General features: G+C 39.7%; 8 non-coding genes across 8 annotated transcripts; all 8 read left to right on the forward strand.

Moving 5' to 3' along the window:
- Positions 1–2,812: 2,812 nt before the first annotated feature.
- On the forward strand, positions 2,813–2,938 carry LOC139056489 (U5 spliceosomal RNA). The gene has a single exon (XR_011512376.1). It is a non-coding gene; the product is annotated as a U5 spliceosomal RNA (small nuclear RNA).
- A 3,108-nt stretch (positions 2,939–6,046) lies between these two features.
- LOC139056484 (U5 spliceosomal RNA) lies at positions 6,047–6,168 on the forward strand. Its single transcript, XR_011512371.1, has one exon. It is a non-coding gene; the product is annotated as a U5 spliceosomal RNA (small nuclear RNA).
- Positions 6,169–9,306: 3,138 nt separating this feature from the next.
- LOC139056490 (U5 spliceosomal RNA) lies at positions 9,307–9,432 on the forward strand. Its single transcript, XR_011512377.1, has one exon. It is a non-coding gene; the product is annotated as a U5 spliceosomal RNA (small nuclear RNA).
- Positions 9,433–12,540: 3,108 nt separating this feature from the next.
- LOC139056566 (U5 spliceosomal RNA) lies at positions 12,541–12,662 on the forward strand. Its single transcript, XR_011512450.1, has one exon. It is a non-coding gene; the product is annotated as a U5 spliceosomal RNA (small nuclear RNA).
- A 3,135-nt stretch (positions 12,663–15,797) lies between these two features.
- Positions 15,798–15,923, forward strand: LOC139056491 (U5 spliceosomal RNA). The gene has a single exon (XR_011512378.1). It is a non-coding gene; the product is annotated as a U5 spliceosomal RNA (small nuclear RNA).
- A 3,131-nt stretch (positions 15,924–19,054) lies between these two features.
- On the forward strand, positions 19,055–19,180 carry LOC139056533 (U5 spliceosomal RNA). Its single transcript, XR_011512419.1, has one exon. It is a non-coding gene; the product is annotated as a U5 spliceosomal RNA (small nuclear RNA).
- A 3,136-nt stretch (positions 19,181–22,316) lies between these two features.
- LOC139056492 (U5 spliceosomal RNA) lies at positions 22,317–22,442 on the forward strand. The gene has a single exon (XR_011512379.1). It is a non-coding gene; the product is annotated as a U5 spliceosomal RNA (small nuclear RNA).
- A 3,136-nt stretch (positions 22,443–25,578) lies between these two features.
- LOC139056493 (U5 spliceosomal RNA) lies at positions 25,579–25,704 on the forward strand. Its single transcript, XR_011512380.1, has one exon. It is a non-coding gene; the product is annotated as a U5 spliceosomal RNA (small nuclear RNA).

The raw sequence follows: 25,704 nt of genomic DNA on the forward strand, positions 1-25,704 counted from the left end.
CGCAGGCTGGTCCTTGCGGTGAGTTGATTGCAGACCATTCATCCATTATTGTTCCTATTGAGAAACACTACATTCGGTACATAGTAAAACACTGAGTAAGATAGACTAGGTCCGGCTGCGTGAAATATTAGAACGAACAGTACATGTCGTCAGTACATATCATTACGGCATATGATAAACACGTTGATACCGAGTACATGAAATTTCTAGATACACTTAAAAATGCCGTTAAACGGCGGTCTGTGCCGACCCATAAAAATACATCTACCCAAAGTGTCCTTGGATGAACACTGAAATATTAACATTGTAAAAACATAAATGGTACCACAAATGGTAACAGTTCACATCAAACGAATCTTACCTAACTCAATTTAAACGCTATCTAAAGCTATCTATGTTCTCTATGAGGAAAAGGAAAAAAACATGTTATTCATCTCTCGTGAAGCAGGCGCATGTAAATACAAAAAAGAAACATTGGGACACGGTAAATTACGCAATCGGCTTAGGATCGAACATCTCTACTTTCTCTGAAACTGTTGACGAAGGTACAGTTGAATCATTTGGTACCTATTTTGCCTCCGTAGAGCCTAAGGTAGCTGCACAAGTACATGCTGATGTTCCTTCAGTGAAAATGGCAGAGCGTGACAACAACACTTTTGCATTGCCTCACATAGAAATTGAAGAATTAGTTACAACAGTAAACAACCCTTCAGTCTCTAAGGCGGCAGAACCTGATTGATGCATTACCTGTTAGGCTGATAAAAAACAACTTTGATATGCTGGGAATCTATCTACTGCATATCTTAAACCATACGTTGGAAAATGGAGTGTATCCTGATCAACTGCAGGTCAAGAAGGTCATATCCATCTTTAATAGCGGTGAGCGATCCGACATAGAAAAGTACAGGCCTATATCGCTACTAAATGCAATCAATACAGTTTTTGTAAAGACACTTTGTAAGCGTATACAAAATTTTTAAAAGAAATATAACATCATCTGTCCTAATCAGCATGGCTTCTGGCGCCAAAGATCAACGTCTTTCGCAGTTGTTGTTCTTACACAACTCATAAATACTAACAAACTAGCCTTAGTAGTTTACTTAGATGTATCCAAAGCTTTCGATGCGGTAGATCAGACAATACTGTGCAACAGAAATTGGAAAATTAGGGTCTGAAAGGAAATATTTATAATCCAATTAAATGTTATTTTTCAAATAGGAAACAATATGTTGCTGTAAACAACCTAACCTCTCTACTACAAAACACTATTTTCTGTCTTCTGCAAGGTTCCTTGCTGGGCCTCTGTTTTCTTTATAATAACGATCTTCCGTCAGGTCTGAAGGATTCTGAACCTATTATGCATGCCGATGACATAGCATTACTTTCCACAGGCGATAATTTAGAGGAACTGAAATGTACATTTAATGAAGAACTTAGCGAAGTATCACAATGGTACATAAGTAATCAGCTGACTTTTTATAACCAGAAAATAAAGTACACCGTGTTTCACTCGCGAATAATATAAATTATCACCACGTTGCATCAATTATTAACAAGAATGCGCTCAGCGTGACGCAATGCAAGTTATATCTTGGTGCTGTGTTTGAGTCTGATATGCACTGGAAGGAACAAATTATTACTGTCTGCTCCAAATGAAGTCATGGCTGTCATGTATTACTAAAAGCTGTAGAGTGCTTTCGTCTTTCGATTTCACGCGTTCTGTATTTCTCATTTGCGCTCAGCGATTTGTGCTATTGCCTGCAAACGAGGGGCAAGACATACAAAACATATTGAGACCATGTTTCTCGCCTTCAATAACGTGCTATTCGTATGATAAATTATTCAAGAAATACTCACCCATGTATGTCCTTTCTGAACAGCTACGGATGTTATCCGTATCAATTTCACATAAATTGAAGATAGCTGAAGTAGTAAATGGATTAATAAGGTCCAATAACGAGCTGCTGCTTACTATTTTCAGATTATCAATGAAACAAACAGGAGCAGCTACAAACAGCCTATTTACCTTCCCGCCTTCTCATTATACATACAGCCATAGACCTGTACAATATAAAGGAGCCTATGTGTGTAATGAAGTTCCAAACGAAGTAATGCAAGGGAATGATATTTTAGCATCGTTAAAACATCTTTTCGTCTTTACTGTGGAACTACTGCAATGAAGAAGCGTGTAAATAAGTTTACAAAAAAAGAAACAGCTTGTTTTTATTTTTGATGCCCTGTCGGTGCTTTGGTCGTTCTTTGGACTTTGGACTCTGCTTCGGTCGAATATACCACAAAGTTATATACTGAAGCTTGCCAATTTTCTTGCGTGTCACTGAAGTGTGTTGTGATTGAGCCCATTCAACAAAAAGTCTGCCAGTATTATAGTACTTGTTTAGAGTGTGGGCCCATCACTAGCCTTGAAGGCTATGGGTGGGACCAACTGCGTGTGTACTGGATTTTAGAACTAATAATAAAAAGTATCCGGTAAAAAAACAGGCCAGCGCATGCGTTTAAATCTTCGATGTTCAACACCAGATGGCGACAGCAGCGCATAAAAATGGCAGTCGTGCAGTGCAAGCAATCCGGGCTATTTTTAACACTGTTATTAGCTTTTAAACGTGAATACGGAAACATTTAAAATTTCTCTATTAACAAGTACATGTCGAAAAGCCCAGGCAGGTATACACTTGCTAAAGAATAACATGAGTTGAGGTTTCAGCATGCAAATTTGAGAATAGCTTGAAGGTTCGCTTGACCAAGTAAGTGACACCATTTAGCAGACCAGTCTCGCACAGCATAGGTAATTTCATCGCTCAGGTCTCTCCTCAAATCCACGTATTAATCTTTCGCCTTTTACTAAAGATTACCGTGGGGAGGGACACTCCAATGAGCCTATAGGCCAATTTTTGAGAGGCCTTGCCCGTTTGGGCAGGGCCTACCATTCCAATCAAAAGAAAGATTTACGTTGTTGATTGGCGCGATATCGATGAGCAAGCGTATCTGGTGTTGCCGCAGTGGCAGTCCGAGCGCAGTTACCGCTCCTGTGCATCATCGCGCAATAATAGCGTTACTGTCAGAAAAGTCTAACCTGCGCGCGCCGTTGTCGGCGTACGGATCCGTAACAGCGTGGCGTATAGGCGTAAGCTGTTCGAAAGAGCATTAATACGTTCGGAGAAAGCTTTTTAAACAGAAGCAACTCGCGCCCCGATACCTCAACTACTAACTAGATCCCATCCTGTGCCATATTACTTAAGCTGCGCAGGCTGGTCCTTGCGGCGAGTTGATTGCAGACCATTAATCCATTATTGTTCCTATTGAGAAACACTACATTCGGTACATAGTAAAACACTGAGTAAGATAGACTAGGTCCGGCTGCGTGAAATATTAGAACGAACAGATTTCATTACGGCATATGATAAACACGTTGATACCGAGTAAATGAAATTTCTAGATACACTTAAAAATGCCGTTAAACGGCGGTCTGTGACGACCCATAAAAATACATCTACCCAAAGTGTCCTTGGATGAACACTGAAATATTAACATTGTAAAAACATAAATGGTACCACAAATGGTAACAGTTCACATCAAACGAATCTTACCTAACTCAATTTAAACGCTATCTAAAGCTATCTGTGTTCTCTATGAGGAAAAGGAAAAAAACATGTTATTCATCTCTCGTGAAGCAGGCGCATGTAAATACAAAAAAACATTGGGACACGGTAAATTACGCAATCGGCTTAGGATCGAACATCTCTACTTTCCCTGAAACTGTTGACGAAGGTACAGTTGAATCATTTGGTACCTATTTTGCCTCCGTAGAGCCTAAGGTAGCTGCACAAGTACATGCTGATGTTCCTTCAGTGAAAATGGCAGAGCGTGACAACAACACTTTTGCATTGCCTCACATAGAAATTGAAGAATTAGTTACAACAGTAAACAACCCTTCAGTCTCTAAGGCGGCAGAACGTGATTGATGCATTACCTGTTAGGCTGATAAAAAACAACTTTGATATGCTGGGAATCTATCTACTGCATATCTTAAACCATACGTTGGAAAATGGAGTGTATCCTGATCAACTGCAGGTCAAGAAGGTCATATCCATCTTTAATAGCGGTGAGCGATCCGACATAGAAAAGTACAGGCCTATATCGCTACTAAATGCAATCAATACAGTTTTTGTAAAGACACTTTGTAAGCGTATACAAAATTTAAAAGAAATATAACATCATCTGTCCTAATCAGCATGGCTTCTGGCGCCAAAGATCAACGTCTTTCGCAGTTGTTGTTCTTACACAACTCATAAATACTGCACTGCATAATAACAAACTAGCCTTAGTAGTTTACTTAGATGTATCCAAAGCTTTCGATGCGGTAGATCAGACAATACTGTGCAACAGAAATTGGAAAATTAGGGTCTGAAAGGAAATATTTATAATCCCATTAAATGTTATTTTTCAAATAGGAAACAATATGTTGCTGTAAACAATCTAACCTCTCTACTACAAAACACTATTTTCTGTCTTCTGCAAGGTTCCTTGCTGGGCCTCTGTTTTCTTTATAATAACGATGTTCCGTCAGGTCTGAAGGATTCTGAACCTATTATGCATGCCGATGACATAGCATTACTTTCCACAGGCGATAATTTAGAGGAACTGAAATGTACATTTAATGAAGAACTTAGCGAAGTATCACAATGGTACATAAGTAATCAGCTGACTTTTTATAACCAGAAAATAAAGTACACCGTGTTTCACTCGCGAATAATATAAATTATCACCACGTTGCATCAATTATTAACAAGAATGCGCTCAGCGTGACGCAATGCAAGCTATATCTTGGTGCTGTGTTTGAGTCTGATATGCACTGGAAGGAACAAATTATTACTGTCTGCTCCAAATGAAGTCATGGCTGTCATGTATTACTAAAAGCTGTAGAGTGCTTTGGACTTTCGATTTCACGCGTTCTGTATTTCTCATTTGCGCTCAGCGATTTGTGCTATTGCCTGCAAACGAGGGGCAAGACATACAAAACATATTGAGACCATGTTTGTCGCCTTCAATAACGTGCTATTCGTATGATAAATTATTTAAGAAATACTCACCCATGTATGTCCTTTCTGAGCAGCTACGGATGTTATCCGTATCAATTTCACATAAATTGAAGATAGCTGAAGTAGTAAATGGATTAATAAGGTCCAATAACGAGCTGCTGCTTACTATTTTCAGATTATCAATGAAACAAACAGGAGCAGCTACAAACAGCCTATTTACCTTCCCGCCTTCTCATTATACATACAGCCATAGACCTATACAATATAAAGGAGCCTACGTGTGTAATGAAGTTCCAAACGAAGTAATGCAAAGGAATGATATTTTAGCATCGTTAAAACAACTTTTCCTCTTTACTATGGAACTACTGGAATGAAGAAGCGTATAAATAAGTTTACAAAAAAAGAAACAGCTTGTTTTTATTTTTGATGCCCTGTCGGTGCTTTGGACTCTGCTTCGGTCGAATATACCACAAAGTTATATACTGAAGCTTGCCAATTTTCTTGCGTGTCACTGAAGTGTGTTGTGATTGAGCCCATTCAACAAAAAGTCTGCCAATATTATAGTACTTGTTTAGAGTGTGGGCCCATCACTAGCCTTGAAGGCTATGGGTGGGACCAACTGCGTGTGTACTGGATTTTAGAACTAATAATAAAAAGTATCCGGTAAAAAAAACAGGCCAGCGCATGCGTTTAAATCTTCGATGTTCAACACCAGATGGCGACAGCTGCGCATAAAAATGGCAGTCGTGCAGTGCAAGCAATCCGGGCTATTTTTAACACTGTTATTAGCTTTTAAACGTGAATACGGAAACATTTAAAATTTCTCTATTAACAAGTACATGTCGAAAAGCCCAGGCAGGTATACACTTGCTAAAGAATAACATGAGTTGAGGTTTCAGCATGCAAATTTGAGAATAGCTTGAAGGTTCGCTTGACCAAGTAAGTGACACCATTTAGCAGACCAGTCTCGCACAGCATAGGTAATTTCATCGCTCAGGTCTCTCCTCAAATCCACGTATTAATCTTTCGCCTTTTACTAAAGATTACCGTGGGGAGGGACACTCCAATGAGCCTATAGGCCAATTTTTGAGAGCCCTTGCCCGTTTGGGCAGGGCCTACCATTCCAATCAAAAGAAAGATTTACGTTGTTGATTGGCGCGATATCGATGAGCAAGCGTATCTGGTGTTGCCGCAGTGGCAGTCCGAGCGCAGTTACCGCTCCTGTGCATCATCGCGCAATAATAGCGTTACTGTCAGAAAAGTCTAACCTGCGCGCGCCGTTGTCGGCGTACGGATCCGTAACAGCGTGGCGTATAGGCGTAAGCTGTTCGAAAGAGCATTAATACGTTCGGAGAAAGCTTTTTAAACAGAAGCAACTCGCGCCCCGATACCTCAACTACTAACTAGATCCCATCCTGTGCCATATTACTTAAGCTGCGCAGGCTGGTCCTTGCGGCGAGTTGATTGCAGACCATTAATCCATTATTGTTCCTATTGAGAAACACTACATTCGGTACATAGTAAAACACTGAGTAAGATAGACTAGGTCCGGCTGCGTGAAATATTAGAACGAACAGTACATGTCGTCAGTACATATCATTACGGCATATGATAAACACGTTGATACCGAGTACATGAAATTTCTAGATACACTTAAAAATGCCGTTAAACGGCGGTCTGTGCCGACCCATAAAAATACATCTACCCAAAGTGTCCTTGGATGAACACTGAAATATTAACATTGTAAAAACATAAATGGTACCACAAATGGTAACAGTTCACATCAAACGAATCTTACCTAACTCAATTTAAACGCTATCTAAAGCTATCTATGTTCTCTATGAGGAAAAGGAAAAAAACATGTTATTCATCTCTCGTGAAGCAGGCGCATGTAAATACAAAAAAGAAACATTGGGACACGGTAAATTACGCAATCGGCTTAGGATCGAACATCTCTACTTTCTCTGAAACTGTTGACGAAGGTACAGTTGAATCATTTGGTACCTATTTTGCCTCCGTAGAGCCTAAGGTAGCTGCACAAGTACATGCTGATGTTCCTTCAGTGAAAATGGCAGAGCGTGACAACAACACTTTTGCATTGCCTCACATAGAAATTGAAGAATTAGTTACAACAGTAAACAACCCTTCAGTCTCTAAGGCGGCAGAACCTGATTGATGCATTACCTGTTAGGCTGATAAAAAACAACTTTGATATGCTGGGAATCTATCTACTGCATATCTTAAACCATACGTTGGAAAATGGAGTGTATCCTGATCAACTGCAGGTCAAGAAGGTCATATCCATCTTTAATAGCGGTGAGCGATCCGACATAGAAAAGTACAGGCCTATATCGCTACTAAATGCAATCAATACAGTTTTTGTAAAGACACTTTGTAAGCGTATACAAAATTTTTAAAAGAAATATAACATCATCTGTCCTAATCAGCATGGCTTCTGGCGCCAAAGATCAACGTCTTTCGCAGTTGTTGTTCTTACACAACTCATAAATACTAACAAACTAGCCTTAGTAGTTTACTTAGATGTATCCAAAGCTTTCGATGCGGTAGATCAGACAATACTGTGCAACAGAAATTGGAAAATTAGGGTCTGAAAGGAAATATTTATAATCCAATTAAATGTTATTTTTCAAATAGGAAACAATATGTTGCTGTAAACAACCTAACCTCTCTACTACAAAACACTATTTTCTGTCTTCTGCAAGGTTCCTTGCTGGGCCTCTGTTTTCTTTATAATAACGATCTTCCGTCAGGTCTGAAGGATTCTGAACCTATTATGCATGCCGATGACATAGCATTACTTTCCACAGGCGATAATTTAGAGGAACTGAAATGTACATTTAATGAAGAACTTAGCGAAGTATCACAATGGTACATAAGTAATCAGCTGACTTTTTATAACCAGAAAATAAAGTACACCGTGTTTCACTCGCGAATAATATAAATTATCACCACGTTGCATCAATTATTAACAAGAATGCGCTCAGCGTGACGCAATGCAAGTTATATCTTGGTGCTGTGTTTGAGTCTGATATGCACTGGAAGGAACAAATTATTACTGTCTGCTCCAAATGAAGTCATGGCTGTCATGTATTACTAAAAGCTGTAGAGTGCTTTCGTCTTTCGATTTCACGCGTTCTGTATTTCTCATTTGCGCTCAGCGATTTGTGCTATTGCCTGCAAACGAGGGGCAAGACATACAAAACATATTGAGACCATGTTTCTCGCCTTCAATAACGTGCTATTCGTATGATAAATTATTCAAGAAATACTCACCCATGTATGTCCTTTCTGAACAGCTACGGATGTTATCCGTATCAATTTCACATAAATTGAAGATAGCTGAAGTAGTAAATGGATTAATAAGGTCCAATAACGAGCTGCTGCTTACTATTTTCAGATTATGAATGAAACAAACAGGAGCAGCTACAAACAGCCTATTTACCTTCCCGCCTTCTCATTATACATACAGCCATAGACCTGTACAATATAAAGGAGCCTATGTGTGTAATGAAGTTCCAAACGAAGTAATGCAAGGGAATGATATTTTAGCATCGTTAAAACATCTTTTCGTCTTTACTGTGGAACTACTGCAATGAAGAAGCGTGTAAATAAGTTTACAAAAAAAGAAACAGCTTGTTTTTATTTTTGATGCCCTGTCGGTGCTTTGGTCGTTCTTTGGACTTTGGACTCTGCTTCGGTCGAATATACCACAAAGTTATATACTGAAGCTTGCCAATTTTCTTGCGTGTCACTGAAGTGTGTTGTGATTGAGCCCATTCAACAAAAAGTCTGCCAGTATTATAGTACTTGTTTAGAGTGTGGGCCCATCACTAGCCTTGAAGGCTATGGGTGGGACCAACTGCGTGTGTACTGGATTTTAGAACTAATAATAAAAAGTATCCGGTAAAAAAACAGGCCAGCGCATGCGTTTAAATCTTCGATGTTCAACACCAGATGGCGACAGCAGCGCATAAAAATGGCAGTCGTGCAGTGCAAGCAATCCGGGCTATTTTTAACACTGTTATTAGCTTTTAAACGTGAATACGGAAACATTTAAAATTTCTCTATTAACAAGTACATGTCGAAAAGCCCAGGCAGGTATACACTTGCTAAAGAATAACATGAGTTGAGGTTTCAGCATGCAAATTTGAGAATAGCTTGAAGGTTCGCTTGACCAAGTAAGTGACACCATTTAGCAGACCAGTCTCGCACAGCATAGGTAATTTCATCGCTCAGGTCTCTCCTCAAATCCACGTATTAATCTTTCGCCTTTTACTAAAGATTACCGTGGGGAGGGACACTCCAATGAGCCTATAGGCCAATTTTTGAGAGGCCTTGCCCGTTTGGGCAGGGCCTACCATTCCAATCAAAAGAAAGATTTACGTTGTTGATTGGCGCGATATCGATGAGCAAGCGTATCTGGTGTTGCCGCAGTGGCAGTCCGAGCGCAGTTACCGCTCCTGTGCATCATCGCGCAATAATAGCGTTACTGTCAGAAAAGTCTAACCTGCGCGCGCCGTTGTCGGCGTACGGATCCGTAACAGCGTGGCGTATAGGCGTAAGCTGTTCGAAAGAGCATTAATACGTTCGGAGAAAGCTTTTTAAACAGAAGCAACTCGCGCCCCGATACCTCAACTACTAACTAGATCCCATCCTGTGCCATATTACTTAAGCTGCGCAGGCTGGTCCTTGCGGCGAGTTGATTGCAGACCATTAATCCATTATTGTTCCTATTGAGAAACACTACATTCGGTACATAGTAAAACACTGAGTAAGATAGACTAGGTCCGGCTGCGTGAAATATTAGAACGAACAGATTTCATTACGGCATATGATAAACACGTTGATACCGAGTAAATGAAATTTCTAGATACACTTAAAAATGCCGTTAAACGGCGGTCTGTGACGACCCATAAAAATACATCTACCCAAAGTGTCCTTGGATGAAAACTGAAATATTAACATTGTAAAAACATAAATGGTACCACAAATGGTAACAGTTCACATCAAACGAATCTTACCTAACTCAATTTAAACGCTATCTAAAGCTATCTGTGTTCTCTATGAGGAAAAGGAAAAAAACATGTTATTCATCTCTCGTGAAGCAGGCGCATGTAAATACAAAAAAACATTGGGACACGGTAAATTACGCAATCGGCTTAGGATCGAACATCTCTACTTTCCCTGAAACTGTTGACGAAGGTACAGTTGAATCATTTGGTACCTATTTTGCCTCCGTAGAGCCTAAGGTAGCTGCACAAGTACATGCTGATGTTCCTTCAGTGAAAATGGCAGAGCGTGACAACAACACTTTTGCATTGCCTCACATAGAAATTGAAGAATTAGTTACAACAGTAAACAACCCTTCAGTCTCTAAGGCGGCAGAACGTGATTGATGCATTACCTGTTAGGCTGATAAAAAACAACTTTGATATGCTGGGAATCTATCTACTGCATATCTTAAACCATACGTTGGAAAATGGAGTGTATCCTGATCAACTGCAGGTCAAGAAGGTCATATCCATCTTTAATAGCGGTGAGCGATCCGACATAGAAAAGTACAGGCCTATATCGCTACTAAATGCAATCAATACAGTTTTTGTAAAGACACTTTGTAAGCGTATACAAAATTTAAAAGAAATATAACATCATCTGTCCTAATCAGCATGGCTTCTGGCGCCAAAGATCAACGTCTTTCGCAGTTGTTGTTCTTACACAACTCATAAATACTGCACTGCATAATAACAAACTAGCCTTAGTAGTTTACTTAGATGTATCCAAAGCTTTCGATGCGGTAGATCAGACAATACTGTGCAACAGAAATTGGAAAATTAGGGTCTGAAAGGAAATATTTATAATCCCATTAAATGTTATTTTTCAAATAGGAAACAATATGTTGCTGTAAACAATCTAACCTCTCTACTACAAAACACTATTTTCTGTCTTCTGCAAGGTTCCTTGCTGGGCCTCTGTTTTCTTTATAATAACGATGTTCCGTCAGGTCTGAAGGATTCTGAACCTATTATGCATGCCGATGACATAGCATTACTTTCCACAGGCGATAATTTAGAGGAACTGAAATGTACATTTAATGAAGAACTTAGCGAAGTATCACAATGGTACATAAGTAATCAGCTGACTTTTTATAACCAGAAAATAAAGTACACCGTGTTTCACTCGCGAATAATATAAATTATCACCACGTTGCATCAATTATTAACAAGAATGCGCTCAGCGTGACGCAATGCAAGCTATATCTTGGTGCTGTGTTTGAGTCTGATATGCACTGGAAGGAACAAATTATTACTGTCTGCTCCAAATGAAGTCATGGCTGTCATGTATTACTAAAAGCTGTAGAGTGCTTTGGACTTTCGATTTCACGCGTTCTGTATTTCTCATTTGCGCTCAGCGATTTGTGCTATTGCCTGCAAACGAGGGGCAAGACATACAAAACATATTGAGACCATGTTTGTCGCCTTCAATAACGTGCTATTCGTATGATAAATTATTTAAGAAATACTCACCCATGTATGTCCTTTCTGAGCAGCTACGGATGTTATCCGTATCAATTTCACATAAATTGAAGATAGCTGAAGTAGTAAATGGATTAATAAGGTCCAATAACGAGCTGCTGCTTACTATTTTCAGATTATCAATGAAACAAACAGGAGCAGCTACAAACAGCCTATTTACCTTCCCGCCTTCTCATTATACATACAGCCATAGACCTATACAATATAAAGGAGCCTACGTGTGTAATGAAGTTCCAAACGAAGTAATGCAAAGGAATGATATTTTAGCATCGTTAAAACAACTTTTCCTCTTTACTATGGAACTACTGGAATGAAGAAGCGTATAAATAAGTTTACAAAAAAAGAAACAGCTTGTTTTTATTTTTGATGCCCTGTCGGTGCTTTGGACTCTGCTTCGGTCGAATATACCACAAAGTTATATACTGAAGCTTGCCAATTTTCTTGCGTGTCACTGAAGTGTGTTGTGATTGAGCCCATTCAACAAAAAGTCTGCCAATATTATAGTACTTGTTTAGAGTGTGGGCCCATCACTAGCCTTGAAGGCTATGGGTGGGACCAACTGCGTGTGTACTGGATTTTAGAACTAATAATAAAAAGTATCCGGTAAAAAAAACAGGCCAGCGCATGCGTTTAAATCTTCGATGTTCAACACCAGATGGCGACAGCTGCGCATAAAAATGGCAGTCGTGCAGTGCAAGCAATCCGGGCTATTTTTAACACTGTTATTAGCTTTTAAACGTGAATACGGAAACATTTAAAATTTCTCTATTAACAAGTACATGTCGAAAAGCCCAGGCAGGTATACACTTGCTAAAGAATAACATGAGTTGAGGTTTCAGCATGCAAATTTGAGAATAGCTTGAAGGTTCGCTTGACCAAGTAAGTGACACCATTTAGCAGACCAGTCTCGCACAGCATAGGTAATTTCATCGCTCAGGTCTCTCCTCAAATCCACGTATTAATCCTTCGCCTTTTACTAAAGATTACCGTGGGGAGGGACACTCCAATGAGCCTATAGGCCAATTTTTGAGAGCCCTTGCCCGTTTGGGCAGGGCCTACCATTCCAATCAAAAGAAAGATTTACGTTGTTGATTGGCGCGATATCGATGAGCAAGCGTATCTGGTGTTGCCGCAGTGGCAGTCCGAGCGCAGTTACCGCTCCTGTGCATCATCGCGCAATAATAGCGTTACTGTCAGAAAAGTCTAACCTGCGCGCGCCGTTGTCGGCGTACGGATCCGTAACAGCGTGGCGTATAGGCGTAAGCTGTTCGAAAGAGCATTAATACGTTCGGAGAAAGCTTTTTAAACAGAAGCAACTCGCGCCCCGATACCTCAACTACTAACTAGATCCCATCCTGTGCCATATTACTTAAGCTGCGCAGGCTGGTCCTTGCGGCGAGTTGATTGCAGACCATTAATCCATTATTGTTCCTATTGAGAAACACTACATTCGGTACATAGTAAAACACTGAGTAAGATAGACTAGGTCCGGCTGCGTGAAATATTAGAACGAACAGATTTCATTACGGCATATGATAAACACGTTGATACCGAGTACATGAAATTTCTAGATACACTTAAAAATGCCGTTAAACGGCGGTCTGTGACGACCCATAAAAATACATCTACCCAAAGTGTCCTTGGATGAACACTGAAATATTAACATTGTAAAAACATAAATGGTACCACAAATGGTAACAGTTCACATCAAACGAATCTTACCTAACTCAATTTAAACGCTATCTAAAGCTATCTGTGTTCTCTATGAGGAAAAGGAAAAAAACATGTTATTCATCTCTCGTGAAGCAGGCGCATGTAAATACAAAAAAACATTGGGACACGGTAAATTACGCAATCGGCTTAGGATCGAACATCTCTACTTTCCCTGAAACTGTTGACGAAGGTACAGTTGAATCATTTGGTACCTATTTTGCCTCCGTAGAGCCTAAGGTAGCTGCACAAGTACATGCTGATGTTCCTGCAGTGAAAATGGCAGAGCGTGACAACAACACTTTTGCATTGCCTCACATAGAAATTGAAGAATTAGTTACAACAGTAAACAACCCTTCAGTCTCTAAGGCGGCAGAACCTGATTGATGCATTACCTGTTAGGCTGATAAAAAACAACTTTGATATGCTGGGAATCTATCTACTGCATATCTTAAACCATACGTTGGAAAATGGAGTGTATCCTGATCAACTGCAGGTCAAGAAGGTCATATCCATCTTTAATGGCGGTGAGCGATCCGACATAGAAAAGTACAGGCCTATATCGCTGCTAAATGCAATCAATACAGTTTTTGTAAAGACACTTTGTAAGCGTACACAAAATTTTTAAAAGAAATATAACATCATCTGTCCTAATCAGCATGGCTTCTGGCGCCAAAGATCAACGTCTTTCGCAGTTGTTGTTCTTACACAACTCATAAATACTGCACTGCATAATAACAAACTAGCCTTAGTAGTTTACTTAGATGTATCCAAAGCTTTCGATGCGGTAGATCAGACAATACTGTGCAACAGAAATTGGAAAATTAGGGTCTGAAAGGAAATATTTATAATCCAATTAAATGTTATTTTTCAAATAGGAAACAATATGTTGCTGTAAACAATCTAACCTCTCTACTACAAAACACTATTTTCTGCATTCTGCAAGGTTCCTTGCTGGGCCTCTGTTTTCTTTATAATACCGATCTTCCGTCAGGTCTGAAGGATTCTGAACCTATTATGCATGCCGATGACATAGCATTACTTTCCACAGGCGATAATTTAGAGGAACTGAAATGTACATTTTATGAAGAACTTAGCGAAGTATCACAATGGTACATAAGTAATCAGCTGACTCTTTATAACCAGAAAATAAAGTACACCGTGTTTCACTCGCGAATAATATAAATTATCACCACGTTGCATCAATTATTAACAACAAGAATGCGCTCAGCGTGTCGCAATGCAAGTTATATCTTGGTGCTGTGTTTGAGTCTGATATGCACTGGAAGGAACTAATTATTACTGTCTGCTCCAAATGAAGTCATGGCTGTCATGTACTACTAAAAGCTGTAGAGTGCTTTGGACTTTCGATTTCACGCGTTCTGTATTTCTCATTTGCGCTCAGCGATTTGTGCTATTGCCTGCAAACGAGGGGCAAGACATACAAAACATATTGAGACCATGTTTGTCGCCTTCAATAACGTGCTATTCGTATGATAAATTATTCAAGAAATACTCACCCATGTATGTCCTTTCTGAACAGCTACGGATGTTATCCGTATCAATTTCACATAAATTGAAGATAGCTGAAGTAGTAAATGGATTAATAAGGTCCAATAACGAGCTGCTGCTTACTATTTTCAGATTATCAATGAAACAAACAGGAGCAGCTACAAACAGCCTATTTACCTTCCCGCCTTCTCATTATACATACAGCCATAGACCTATACAATATAAAGGAGCCTACGTGTGTAATGAAGTTCCAAACGAAGTAATGCAAAGGAATGATATTTTAGCATCGTTAAAACAACTTTTCCTCTTTACTATGGAACTACTGGAATGAAGAAGCGTATAAATAAGTTTACAAAAAAAGAAACAGCTTGTTTTTATTTTTGATGCCCTGTCGGTGCTTTGGTCGTTCTTTGGACTTTGGACTCTGCTTCGGCCGAATATACCACAAAGGTATATACTGAAGCTTGCCAATTTTCTTGCGTGTCACTGAAGTGTGTTGTGATTGAGCCCATTCAACAAAAAGTCTGCCAATATTATAGTACTTGTTTAGAGTGTGGGCCCATCACTAGCCTTGAAGGCTATGGGTGGGACCAACTGCGTGTGTACTGGATTTTAGAACTAATAATAAAAAGTATCCGGTAAAAAAAACAGGCCAGCGCATGCGTTTAAATCTTCGATGTTCAACACCAGATGGCGACAGCTGCGCATAAAAATGGCAGTCGTGCAGTGCAAGCAATGCGGGCTATTTTTAACACTGTTATTAGCTTTTAAACGTGAATACGGAAACATTTAAAATTTCTCTATTAACAAGTACATGTCGAAAAGCCCAGGCAGGTATACACTTGCTAAAGAATAACATGAGTTGAGGTTTCAGCATGCAAATTTGAGAATAGCTTGAAGGTTCGCTTGACCAAGTAAGTGACACCATTTAGCAGACCAGTCTCGCACAGCATAGGTAATTTCATCGCTCAGGTCTCTCCTCAAATCCACGTATTAATCTTTCGCCTTTTACTAAAGATTACCGTGGGGAGGGACACTCCAATGAGCCTATAGGCCAATTTTTGAGAGGCCTTGCCCGTTTGGGCAGGGCCTACCATTCCAATCAAAAGAAAGATTTACGTTGTTGATTGGCGCGATATCGATGAGCAAGCGTATCTGGTGTTGCCGCAGTGGCAGTCCGAGCGCAGTTACCGCTCCTGTGCATCATCGCGCAATAATAGCGTTACTGTCAGAAAAGTCTAACCTGCGCGCGCCGTTGTCGGCGTACGGATCCGTAACAGCGTGGCGTATAGGCGTAAGCTGTTCGAAAGAGCATTAATACGTTCGGAGAAAGCTTTTTAAACAGAAGCAACTCGCGCCCCGATACCTCAACTACTAACTAGATCCCATCCTGTGCCATATTACTTAAGCTGCGCAGGCTGGTTTTTGCGGCGAGTTGATTGCAGACCATTAATCCATTATTGTTCCTATTGAGAAACACTACATTCGGTACATAGTAAAACACTGAGTAAGATAGACTAGGTCCGGCTGCGTGAAATAATAGAACGAACAGATTTCATTACGGCATATGATAAACACGTTGATACCGAGTAAATGAAATTTCTAGATACACTTAAAAATGCCGTTAAACGGCGGTCTGTGACGACCCATAAAAATACATCTACCCAAAGTGTCCTTGGATGAAAACTGAAATATTAACATTGTAAAAACATAAATGGTACCACAAATGGTAACAGTTCACATCAAACGAATCTTACCTAACTCAATTTAAACGCTATCTAAAGCTATCTGTGTTCTCTATGAGGAAAAGGAAAAAAACATGTTATTCATCTCTTGTGAAGCAGGCGCATGTAAATACAAAAAAACATTGGGACACGGTAAATTACGCAATCGGCTTAGGATCGAACATCTCTACTTTCCCTGAAACTGTTGACGAAGGTACAGTTGAATCATTTGGTACCTATTTTGCCTCCGTAGAGCCTAAGGTAGCTGCACAAGTACATGCTGATGTTTCTTCAGTGAAAATGGCAGAGCGTGACAACAACACTTTTGCATTGCCTCACATAGAAATTGAAGAATTAGTTACAACAGTAAACAACCCTTCAGTCTCTAAGGCGGCAGAACCTGATTGATGCATTACCTGTTAGGCTGATAAAAAACAACTGTGATATGCTGGGAATCTATGTACTGCATATCCTAAACCATACGTTGGAAAATGGAGTGTATCCTGATCAACTGCAGGTCAAGAAGGTCATATCCATCTTTAATAGCGGTGAGCGATCCGACATAGAAAAGTACAGGCCTATATCGCTGCTAAATGCAATCAATACAGTTTTTGTAAAGACACTTTGTAAGCGTACACAAAATTTTTAAAAGAAATATAACATCATCTGTCCTAATCAGCATGGCTTCTGGCGCCACAGATCAACGTCTTTCGCAGTTGTTGTTCTTACACAACTCATAAATACTGCACTGCATAATAACAAACTAGCCTTAGTAGTTTACTTAGATGTATCCAAAGCTTTCGATGCAGTAGATCAGACAATACTGTGCAACAGAAATTGGAAAATTAGTGTCTGAAAGGAAATATTTATAATCCAATTAAATGTTATTTTTCAAATAGGAAACAATATGTTGCTGTAAACAATCTAACCTCTCTACTACAAAACACTATTTTCTGGCTTCTGCAAGGTTCCTTGCTGGGCCTCTGTTTTCTTTATAATAACGATCTTCCGTCAGGTCTGAAGGATTCTGAACCTATTATGCATGCCGATGACATAGCATTACTTTCCACAGGCGATAATTTAGAGGAACTGAAATGTACATTTAATGAAGAACTTAGCCAAGTATCACAATGGTACATAAGTAATCAGCTGACTCTTTATAACCAGAAAATAAAGTACGCCGTGTTTCACTCGCGAATAATATAAATTATCACCACGTTGCATCAATTATTAACAACAAGAATGCGCTCAGCGTGACGCAATGCAAGTTATATCTTGGTGCTGTGTTTGAGTCTGATATGCACTGGAAGGAACAAATTATTACTGTCTGCTCCAAATGAAGTCATGGCTGTCATGTATTACTAAAAGCTGTAGAGTGCTTTGGTCTTTCGATTTCACGCGTTCTGTATTTCTCATTTGCGCTCAGCGATTTGTGCTATTGCCTGCAAACGAGGGGCAAGACATACAAAACATATTGAGACCATGTTTGTCGCCTTCAATAACGTGCTATTCGTATGATAAATTATTCAAGAAATTCTCAGCCATGTATGTCCTTTCTGAACAGCTACGGATGTTATCCGTATCAATTTCACATAAATTGAAGATAGCTGAAGTAGTAAATGGATTAATAAGGTCCAATAACGAGCTGCTGCTTACTATTTTCAGATTATCAATGAAACAAACAGGAGCAGCTACAAACAGCCTATTTACCTTCCCGCCTTCTCATTATACATACAGCCATAGACCTATACAATATAAAGGAAACTACGTGTGTAATGAAGTTCCAAACGAAGTAATGCAAAGGAATGATATTTTAGCATCGTTAAAACATCTTTTCCTCTTTACTATGGAACTACTGGAATGAAGAAGCGTGTAAATAAGTTTACAAAAAAAGAAACAGCTTGTTTTTATTTTTGATGCCCTGTCGGTGCTTTGGTCGTTCTTTGGACTTTGGACTCTGCTTCGGTCGAATATACCACAAAGTTATATACTGAAGCTTGCCAATTTTCTTGCGTGTCACTGAAGTGTGTTGTGATTGAGCCCATTCAACAAAAAGTCTGCCAGTATTATAGTACTTGTTTAGAGTGTGGGCCCATCACTAGCCTTGAAGGCTATGGGTGGGACCAACTGCGTGTGTACTGGATTTTAGAACTAATAATAAAAAGTATCCGGTAAAAAAACAGGCCAGCGCATGCGTTTAAATCTTCGATGTTCAACACCAGATGGCGACAGCAGCGCATAAAAAATGGCAGTCGTGCAGTGCAAGCAATCCGGGCTATTTTTAACACTGTTATTAGCTTTTAAACGTGAATACGGAAACATTTAAAATTTCTCTATTAACAAGTACATGTCGAAAAGCCCAGGCAGGTATACACTTGCTAAAGAATAACATGAGTTGAGGTTTCAGCATGCAAATTTGAGAATAGCTTGAAGGTTCGCTTGGCCAAGTAAGTGACACCATTTAGCAGACCAGTCTCGCACAGCATAGGTAATTTCATCGCTCAGGTCTCTCCTCAAATCCACGTATTAATCTTTCGCCTTTTACTAAAGATTACCGTGGGGAGGGACACTCCAATGAGCCTATAGGCCAATGTTTGAGAGGCCTTGCCCGTTTGGGCAGGGCCTACCATTCCAATCAAAAGAAAGATTTACGTTGTTGATTGGCGCGATATCGATGAGCAAGCGTATCTGGTGTTGCCGCAGTGGCAGTCCGAGCGCAGTTACCGCTCCTGTGCATCATCGCGCAATAATAGCGTTACTGTCAGAAAAGTCTAACCTGCGCCTGCGCGCGCCGTTGTCGGCGTACGGATCCGTAACAGCGTGGCGTATAGGCGTAAGCTGTTCGAAAGAGCATTAATACGTTCGGAGAAAGCTTTTTAAACAGAAGCAACTCGCGCCCCGATACCTCAACTACTAACTAGATCCCATCCTGTGCCATATTACTTAAGCTGCGCAGGCTGGTCCTTGCGGCGAGTTGATTGCAGACCATTAATCCATTATTGTTCCTATTGAGAAACACTACATTCGGTACATAGTAAAACACTGAGTAAGATAGACTAGGTCCGGCTGCGTGAAATATTAGAACGAACAGATTTCATTACGGCATATGATAAACACGTTGATACCGAGTACATGAAATTTCTAGATACACTTAAAAATGCCGTTAAACGGCGGTCTGTGACGACCCATAAAAATATATCTACCCAAAGTGTCCTTGGATGAACACTGAAATATTAACATTGTAAAAACATAAATGGTACCACAAATGGTAACAGTTCACATCAAACGAATCTTACCTAACTCAATTTAAACGCTATCTAAAGCTATCTATGTTCTCTATGAGGAAAAGGAAAAAAACATGTTATTCATCTCTCGTGAAGCAGGCGCATGTAAATACAAAAAAACATTGGGACACGGTAAATTACGCAATCGGCTTAGGATCGAACATCTCTACTTTCCCTGAAACTGTTGACGAAGGTACAGTTGAATCATTTGGTACCTATTTTGCCTCCGTAGAGCCTAAGGTAGCTGCACAAGTACATGCTGATGTTCCTTCAGTGAAAATGGCAGAGCGTGACAACAACACTTTTGCATTGCCTCACATAGAAATTGAAGAATTAGTTACAACAGTAAACAACCCTTCAGTCTCTAAGGCGGCAGAACCTGATTGATGCATTACCTGTTAGGCTGATAAAAAACAACTTTGATATGCTGGGAATCTATCTACTGCATATCTTAAACCATACGTTGGAAAATGGAGTGTATCCTGATCAACTGCAGGTCAAGAACGTCATATCCATCTTTAATAGCGGTGAGCGATCCGACATAGAAAAGTACAGGCCTATATCGCTGCTAAATGCAATCAATACAGTTTTTGTAAAGACACTTTGTAAGCGTATACAAAATTTTTAAAAGAAATATAACATCATCTGTCCTAATCAGCATGGCTTCTGGCGCCAAAGATCAACGTCTTTCGCAGTTGTTGTTCTTACACAACTCATAAACACTGCACTGCATAATAACAAACTAGCCTTAGTAGTTTACTTAGATGTATCCAAAGCTTTCGATGCGGTAGGTCAGACAATACTGTGCAACAGAAATTGGAAAATTAGTGTCTGAAAGGAAATATTTATAATCCAATTAAATGTTATTTTTCAAATAGGAAACAATATGTTGCTGTAAACAATCTAACCTCTCTACTACAAAACACTATTTTCTGGCTTCTGCAAGGTTCCTTGCTGGGCCTCTGTTTTCTTTATAATAACGATCTTCCGTCAGGTCTGAAGGATTCTGAACCTATTATGCATGCCCATGACATAGCATTACTTTCCACAGGCGATAATTTAGAGGAACTGAAATGTACATTTAATGAAGAACTTAGCCAAGTATCACAATGGTACATAAGTAATCAGCTGACTCTTTATAACCAGAAAATAAAGTACGCCGTGTTTCACTCGCGAATAATATAAATTATCACCACGTTGCATCAATTATTAACAACAAGAATGCGCTCAGCGTGACGCAATGCAAGTTATATCTTGGTGCTGTGTTTGAGTCTGATATGCACTGGAAGGAACAAATTATTACTGTCTGCTCCAAATGAAGTCATGGCTGTCATGTATTACTAAAAGCTGTAGAGTGCTTTGGTCTTTCGATTTCACGCGTTCTGTATTTCTCATTTGCGCTCAGCGATTTGTGCTATTGCCTGCAAACGAGGGGCAAGACATACAAAACATATTGAGACCATGTTTGTCGCCTTCAATAACGTGCTATTCGTATGATAAATTATTCAAGAAATTCTCACCCATGTATGTCCTTTCTGAACAGCTACGGATGTTATCCGTATCAATTTCACATAAATTGAAGATAGCTGAAGTAGTAAATGGATTAATAAGGTCCAATAACGAGCTGCTGCTTACTATTTTCAGATTATCAATGAAACAAACAGGAGCAGCTACAAACAGCCAATTTACCTTCCCGCCTTCTCATTATACATACAGCCATAGACCTATACAATATAAAGGAAACTACGTGTGTAATGAAGTTCCAAACGAAGTAATGCAAAGGAATGATATTTTAGCATCGTTTAAACATCTTTTCCTCTTTACTATGGAACTACTGGAATGAAGAAGCGTGTAAATAAGATTACAAAAAAAGAAACAGCTTGTTTTTATTTTTGATGCCCTGTCGGTGCTTTGGTCGTTCTTTGGACTTTGGACTCTGCTTCGGTCGAATATACCACAAAGTTATATACTGAAGCTTGCCAATTTTCTTGCGTGTCACTGAAGTGTGTTGTGATTGAGCCCATTCAACAAAAAGTCTGCCAGTATTATAGTACTTGTTTAGAGTGTGGGCCCATCACTAGCCTTGAAGGCTATGGGTGGGACCAACTGCGTGTGTACTGGATTTTAGAACTAATAATAAAAAGTATCCGGTAAAAAAACAGGCCAGCGCATGCGTTTAAATCTTCGATGTTCAACACCAGATGGCGACAGCAGCGCATAAAAATGGCAGTCGTGCAGTGCAAGCAATCCGGGCTATTTTTAACACTGTTATTAGCTTTTAAACGTGAATACGGAAACATTTAAAATTTCTCTATTAACAAGTACATGTCGAAAAGCCCAGGCAGGTATACACTTGCTAAAGAATAACATGAGTTGAGGTTTCAGCATGCAAATTTGAGAATAGCTTGAAGGTTCGCTTGGCCAAGTAAGTGACACCATTTAGCAGACCAGTCTCGCACAGCATAGGTAATTTCATCGCTCAGGTCTCTCCTCAAATCCACGTATTAATCTTTCGCCTTTTACTAAAGATTACCGTGGGGAGGGACACTCCAATGAGCCTATAGGCCAATTTTTGAGAGGCCTTGCCCGTTTGGGCAGGGCCTACCATTCCAATCAAAAGAAAGATTTGCGTTGTTGATTGGCGCGATATCGATGAGCAAGCGTATCTGGTGTTGCCGCAGTGGCAGTCCGAGCGCAGTTACCGCTCCTGTGCATCATCGCGCAATAATAGCGTTACTGTCAGAAAAGTCTAACCTGCGCCTGCGCGCGCCGTTGTCGGCGTACGGATCCGTAACAGCGTGGCGTATAGGCGTAAGCTGTTCGAAAGAGCATTAATACGTTCGGAGAAAGCTTTTTAAACAGAAGCAACTCGCGCCCCGATACCTCAACTACTAACTAGATCCCATCCTGTGCCATATTACTTAAGCTGCGCAGGCTGGTCCTTGCGGCGAGTTGATTGCAGACCATTAATCCATTATTGTTCCTATTGAGAAACACTACATTCGGTACATAGTAAAACACTGAGTAAGATAGACTAGGTCCGGCTGCGTGAAATATTAGAACGAACAGATTTCATTACGGCATATGATAAACACGTTGATACCGAGTACATGAAATTTCTAGATACACTTAAAAATGCCGTTAAACGGCGGTCTGTGACGACCCATAAAAATACATCTACCCAAAGTGTCCTTAGATGAACACTGAAATATTAACATTGTAAAAACATAAATGGTACCACAAATGGTAACAGTTCACATCAAACGAATCTTACCTAACTCAATTTAAACGCTATCTAAAGCTATCTATGTTCTCTATGAGGAAAAGGAAAAAAACATGTTATTCATCTCTCGTGAAGCAGGCGCATGTAAATACAAAAAAACATTGGGACACGGTAAATTACGCAATCGGCTTAGGATCGAACATCTCTACTTTCCCTGAAACTGTTGACGAAGGTACAGTTGAATCATTTGGTACCTATTTTGCCTCCGTAGAGCCTAAGGTAGCTGCACAAGTACATGCTGATGTTCCTTCAGTGAAAATGGCAGAGCGTGACAACAACACTTTTGCATTGCCTCACATAGAAATTGAAGAATTAGTTACAACAGTAAACAACCCTTCAGTCTCTAAGGCGGCAGAACCTGATTGATGCATTACCTGTTAGGCTGATAAAAAACAACTTTGATATGCTGGGAATCTATCTACTGCATATCTTAAACCATACGTTGGAAAATGGAGTGTATCCTGATCAACTGCAGGTCAAGAAGGTCATATCCATCTTTAATAGCGGTGAGCGATCCGACATAGAAAAGTACAGGCCTATATCGCTGCTAAATGCAATCAATACAGTTTTTGTAAAGACACTTTGTAAGCGTATACAAAATTTTTAAAAGAAATATAACATCATCTGTCCTAATCAGCATGGCTTCTGGCGCCAAAGATCAACGTCTTTCGCAGTTGTTGTTCTTACACAACTCATAAATACTGCACTGCATAATAACAAACTAGCCTTAGTAGTTTACTTAGATGTATCCAAAGCTTTCGATGCGGTAGATCAGACAATACTGTGCAACAGAAATTGGAAAATTAGTGTCTGAAATGAAATATTTATAATCCAATTAAATGTTATTTTTCAAATAGGAAACAATATGTTGCTGTAAACAATCTAACCTCTCTACTACAAAACACTATTTTCTGGCTTCTGCAAGGTTCCTTGTTGGGCCTCTGTTTTCTTTATAATAACGATCTTCCGTCAGGTCTGAAGGATTCTGAACCTATTATGCATGCCGATGACATAGCATTACTTTCCACAGGCGATAATTTAGAGGAACTGAAATGTACATTTAATGAAGAACTTAGCCAAGTATCACAATGGTACATAAGTAATCAGCTGACTCTTTATAACCAGAAAATAAAGTACGCCGTGTTTCACTCGCGAATAATATAAATTATCACCACGTTGCATCAATTATTAACAACAAGAATGCGCTCAGCGTGACGCAATGCAAGTTATATCTTGGTGCTGTGTTTGAGTCTCATATGCACTGGAAGGAACAAATTATTACTGTCTGCTCCAAATGAAGTCATGGCTGTCATGTATTACTAAAAGCTGTAGAGTGCTTTGGTCTTTCGATTTCACGCGTTCTGTATTTCTCATTTGCGCTCAGCGATTTGTGCTATTGCCTGCAAACGAGGGGCAAGACATACAAAACATATTGAGACCATGTTTGTCGCCTTCAATAACGTGCTATTCGTATGATAAATTATTCAAGAAATTCTCACCCATGTATGTCCTTTCTGAACAGCTACGGATGTTATCCGTATCAATTTCACATAAATTGAAGATAGCTGAAGTAGTAAATGGATTAATAAGGTCCAATAACGAGCTGCTGCTTACTATTTTCAGATTATCAATGAAACAAACAGGAGCAGCTACAAACAGCCTATTTACCTTCCCGCCTTCTCATTATACATACAGCCATAGACCTATACAATATAAAGGAAACTACGTGTGTAATGAAGTTCCAAACGAAGTAATGCAAAGGAATGATATTTTAGCATCGTTAAAACATCTTTTCCTCTTTACTATGGAACTACTGGAATGAAGAAGCGTGTAAATAAGATTACAAAAAAAGAAACAGCTTGTTTTTATTTTTGATGCCCTGTCGGTGCTTTGGTCGTTCTTTGGACTTTGGACTCTGCTTCGGTCGAATATACCACAAAGTTATATACTGAAGCATGCCAATTTTCTTGCGTGTCACTGAAGTGTGTTGTGATTGAGCCCATTCAACAAAAAGTCTGCCAGTATTATAGTACTTGTTTAGAGTGTGGGCCCATCACTAGCCTTGAAGGCTATGGGTGGGACCAACTGCGTGTGTACTGGATTTTAGAACTAATAATAAAAAGTATCCGGTAAAAAAACAGGCCAGCGCATGCGTTTAAATCTTCGATGTTCAACACCAGATGGCGACAGCAGCGCATAAAAATGGCAGTCGTGCAGTGCAAGCAATCCGGGCTATTTTTAACACTGTTATTAGCTTTTAAACGTGAATGCGGAAACATTTAAAATTTCTCTATTAACAAGTACATGTCGAAAAGCCCAGGCAGGTATACACTTGCTAAAGAATAACATGAGTTGAGGTTTCAGCATGCAAATTTGAGAATAGCTTGAAGGTTCGCTTGGCCAAGTAAGTGACACCATTTAGCAGACCAGTCTCGCACAGCATAGGTAATTTCATCGCTCAGGTCTCTCCTCAAATCCACGTATTAATCTTTCGCCTTTTACTAAAGATTACCGTGGGGAGGGACACTCCAATGAGCCTATAGGCCAATTTTTGAGAGGCCTTGCCCGTTTGGGCAGGGC

The sequence above is a fragment of the Dermacentor albipictus genome, chromosome 2 (assembly GCF_038994185.2).
Source record: "Dermacentor albipictus isolate Rhodes 1998 colony chromosome 2, USDA_Dalb.pri_finalv2, whole genome shotgun sequence".
NCBI classification, from domain to species: domain Eukaryota; kingdom Metazoa; phylum Arthropoda; class Arachnida; order Ixodida; family Ixodidae; genus Dermacentor; species Dermacentor albipictus.